The sequence below is a fragment of the Myotis lucifugus genome, unplaced genomic scaffold, assembly GCF_000147115.1.
Source record: "Myotis lucifugus unplaced genomic scaffold, Myoluc2.0 scaffold_652, whole genome shotgun sequence".
In the NCBI taxonomy this organism is placed as follows: domain Eukaryota; kingdom Metazoa; phylum Chordata; class Mammalia; order Chiroptera; family Vespertilionidae; genus Myotis; species Myotis lucifugus.
In genome coordinates this window covers 457,632-462,253 of record NW_005871700.1, presented here as the reverse complement: position 1 = coordinate 462,253, position 4,622 = coordinate 457,632, and the positions used below count along the sequence as shown (strand labels likewise).

General features: G+C 45.2%; 1 long non-coding RNA gene across 1 annotated transcript; it reads left to right on the top strand.

The window, feature by feature from the left end:
- The first annotated feature begins 6 nt into the window (after window positions 1-6).
- Window positions 7-1,383, top strand: LOC106694821. The gene is made up of 2 exons (XR_001345889.1): window positions 7-297; window positions 1,149-1,383. It is a non-coding gene; the product is annotated as an uncharacterized LOC106694821 (long non-coding RNA).
- Window positions 1,384-4,622: the final 3,239 nt, after the last annotated feature.

The following is a 4,622-nucleotide window of genomic DNA, read 5'->3' as shown; positions in this document are numbered from 1 at the left end:
CCAAGGCTGAGGGAGGGTCCAGGAGTACAAAGGAAGAAATGAAAGAGGTGGCAGTCCTGCCAGAAGTGAGCCCCTCGACCTCTAACAGCAGTTTTTATACCTGGTTAGTGACTATTCCAAACTCCACAAACACCATTGTATGTTTCAGGGGGAAACAGACCTGGACTCTGCCCCAAGGTTCCCAAAGATACGGGTGGGGCTTGTGCTGAAATGTGCTCAGGAGATTACTCATGTCCCAAGGGAATGAAATGCTGCAGCAATGGATGTGGCCATGATTGCCGACCTGCTATCCATGTGGTGAGTATAAATCAGTCAAGAGCTGACAAGGGTGTTAACAACTCCCCAGTGGACTTTCCTGGGGCCGATGGATGTTCACATGTCCACTGCACACAGAAGTCTGGGTAACTCTGAGAGAAAGAGGCTGGAAGTGAATGGCAGAAGGACACCTGGCTGCATTATCTAAGACCCTCTCCTCAAAGAGAAGCCCTATCCCTGTCTCTGTCCCCGAGGAGTTTCTCAGTTGAGACAAGTAACCATGATCCTCGATTCACAGGTCATTACTGACCCAGGGTTTGTCACCCTCCTCCCCTTCCCCACCAAGGGGGCTTCACTCTTCCTAGAAAATGGGTGATCCTGGGAGGCAGAGGGAAAGCAAAGAGAACCTCAATTATGGAGTATCTCCTGTGTCAGTCAGGCATTGTGCTGAAGATGAGATAAAAAGGAAACACAACTAGTTCATGGAGACAGAACTATGTAAACAATTACAATCCACGGTGACCACAGCTTTGCACAAATTTCTACTAAGGTCTGTGGAGGCCCCTGGAAGAATTATTGGTTTTGCCTGGGTGGGTGGATCAGTGGAGGTTGGGAAGTATTTCCGAGAGTAGAGAACATTTAAGGAAGAGCTTCAAGTAGGCATACAGTTTTCCACAGTAAGGAAGGACAGTACAGATGATGGGGAAATGTGGGTCCTACGCTGGAGATGGGAAAGTGATTGAGATTGTGGTCAGTAGAATTTGCAACATCTCAGTAGAGGATCATCCAAGCCAGGGTCCAGAAAGGAATGAGCTGCCTTGCCAAAGAGTTTGGTAGACTGCTGGAGGTTTCTGAGCAGAGGAAATGTCATAATCAAATTTGTATTTTAAAAGGGTGGTGTTTATGACCCTGTGGAATAAGAATGGGGGTGTAAGCCTGCCTGGAGACGAGCCCCAGAAGATTGCTCATGAATCATGGATCCAGTGCTTGGCATAACATTTTCCACACACCATTCCTGGCAAGTGTCTATCCCTTGACGTGCAGTCTCAGAAGATGAAGACCTAAAGTGCTGGAGTGGCCGATTCTGAAGAGCTTGTGTCCAAAATAAATTTTATCTGTGGCATTATTGAGACTGTGTCACTCTTCCCATTTAGACATTCTTTCTAGTGGACCCTCTGTGGATGAACAGAACGGACTGTGTGCCCTGTACTGAGCCCATGAAGACAAGGCACTCAGGATAGATCAGAGGCAAGGTCTGCCAGCTAGTTTCTTTCCTCCTTCCATGTCCATGTATCTAAACAGGGCAAAGGGCATGATAATATTTTCTCCAGCATTCTGGGAATATGATTTTGGTGAAGAAAAACATGACCTTCTAGCACATAACAGGCCTGTAGTAGGAGCCTTTAATAGGGCAAGACTCAGAAGGAGTAGGAGCAGAAAAAAATTTGGAGATACCCTATTCTAGGGAATGCACCGACGTGTAGCAGGACTGGATGCCTAACTCTATGAGAGCAACCCTGGCCCTTGCGATGTGGGGCTTTGAGTGGTGTGGGCTGGGAAGCACCAGCTGCCTCCATGGAGTGACTAGGAGTTAGGATAAGTTGGGACATAGGCTCTGTGGGTGGAGTCTTTGATTCAGAGTTTTCCTGAGGCAGAGGATAAGCCTGGGTCTCACAAAGAAGCCCTGACAAAAGCGATGGTCTGAGCTGATCCTACAAGCTCCATCTCCCAGCGCTCTCTGTTCACTCTTCCACCTCGATTGCCCCACGTAGCCTCTGCCATGGTCTGCCCTGCTTGCTTATGCCTGCCGTCTACACATCTTATAACCTCGGCAGCCCATGGCCTCACCAGCCTGTGCATTGGAATGAGGGCATATTAGCTTTGGTACCTTCTTTTACTGGCGGGTCATCCACACCCCAAATCCCACCCTGCTTCTGTCTCTCTTGGTCATTACTGGGGGCTCATGAGCACACCCATAACATGTTCTCAAACAATTTCACCTACTATCTGCCATTCTGAATGCCAAGGTATGACCTTCCCCTGCAAAGACACTTGAGGATGGCATCCTACAACGTCCACTTAGGTTTCTGCCCTTTAGTTAGTCCTGAAGTCTATACAGGTTCTGTAGGCATGCAGACTTGTCAGACTCTGTGGTCACCCAGAGTTTGGAGACATATGTTAGGGGGGGATAATTAACACTCACCATGCACAGGCACTTTCACAGGTAGTATCTCACTTTACACTCACCACAGCTCTATAATATCATCTCAGTAGCAGAATTCTTTGTAAATTTTACAGATGAAGAGACAGAGGGTCCAGGTAGCTAAATGACTTGCCCAACTATACACTCCTTTTTAAATAATTTGTTTTTATTAAAGGTTTCAGAAAGAAGAGTGGTGTAGGAGAGAGAGATAGAAATAACAATGATGAGAGAGAATCATCAATTGGTTGCCTCCCCCATACCCCCAACTGGGGACTGAGCCCACAACCTGGGCAAGTGCCCCTATGGGAATTGAACCGTGACCTGCTGGTACATAGGTTGATGCTCAAACACTGAGCAAAACCAGGACTCTTAATGAGTAGAGGAGCCAGTCTTCTCTTCCATGTCTGTTTGACTTTTAGGTAAATGCTCCATGCCCTGTACCATGCTGACCTTCTCTCCAAAAGAGTGAATATATTCACTGGCAGGGCTCTCCTGGTCAGGTGTTACAGTCTCAATAGAAAGACACGTATGGATTATCTATGTTTCATATTTAACACCAGGACAGGGAGCATGGAGCAGAAGGGCATTGACTGGGTCTTTTCTCTTTCCACACCATCATCTGCAACGGGCTTTATAAGATTTAAAGGAAAGGTTTCCCAGAACGCTTTGGGATTCCCCTGCCCACCCATATTTATATATTTTTAAAATGAAGAATTACATGTATATATTTGGTAGGCATTTTTCAGTCAGCCAAAGCTCTTCATGACCTCTGGGCTGGCTGCCTCTCCCATGTACAGCCTATGTGTGGCCTCCTGACCACCCATCATTCCCCAATTCTATGCCATGAGGTAGAGTTGGCTCCACCTCCCTAACACAGCAGCAATGTACCTATGTGTGTAGTTGGGTCACAGAAATCTGAGACTTCCTCCAGCCTGGCCAGGTAGCTTTTGAGTCTTTTCCCTCACCATCAGTGCATGCATACTTTAGACAAGGAAGTCATGTAAAAACCTGTATTGGGAAAGACTTTTTAAAGTGCTCTTTTTTATGTGATTATTCATTTACCTTCTTGCAATGCCAAGCTCCAGAGCACAGTCAAGGCGTAGCACATGCATAAGGTCTGCTTACTTGGGCTGTTCCTCTTGCACTGGTTTTTGCTCTTCTGGAAGTTGTGAACAGATGGTTGTAGGAAGGTATCCCTGGAGGCAATGCCTTTCAAAGTTTGGTTCCTTTTAAAAAAAATATTCTAATTTATTTTAGAGAGGAAGTGAAAGGGACAGAGAGAAGGAAACATCAACAATGAGAGAGAATCATCCATCTATTGGCTGCTTCCAGCATACCCTCCCACTGGACAGCCAGCCCATAACCTGGGCATGTGTCCTGACCAGGAATCTAACCGTGTCCTCCTGGTTCCTAGGTCGATGCTCAACCCCTGAGCGTTGCTGATCAGGACAAAGTTTGTTTCTTAATTCCAAATGAACCCTTGACTTTGAGAAAAAAATCACAGGTCCTACAAAGGGCCTTTTGACCGAATGAACCAAAAGCCTTATTCTCTTGGAAGTCATATCCACTTCTTGCAAAGTGATTGAGAAAACAAAAAATGATACCCATAGAACCAATAAACCAACAACAACCAGTCTACTCTTGCACTTAACAGCTCTCCTAGCCGAGTTTAAACAGAAAGTTAGCTTATTTCCAGCTTCTTTCTCCAAATAATCATTTCACCAAATCTCAGTGTGTGACACATAGGTGCAGCACGAGCTGTTGCGACAGGCTGTGTGGAAACTGAATAGATCAGAATCGGAATGCTGACTATGGAGTTGGAAATGTACTATTTTATTTCACGAGGACTTTCTCACTGAAGTATACACTCTGGGGCCCAGTCCTTACAGGACCTGGGAGAAATTTGACACTTTCTATTTTAATCCAAGATTAATTAATAGAGCTGTGTTTGTAAGGATAAATGGTTTATTTTTAAACTTTTTATTATGGGAAAATGTAAACACATACAAAGCAGACAGAATAGTATAATGATATACCACATACCCATCTCTCAGCTTAAACCGCTGTTAATGTGTAATCATTCTTCTTTCATAATCCCATTCATTTCCCCTCATCTCATGCTATTTTGAAGAAAATTCCGGACATTATTTTATTACATACTAGA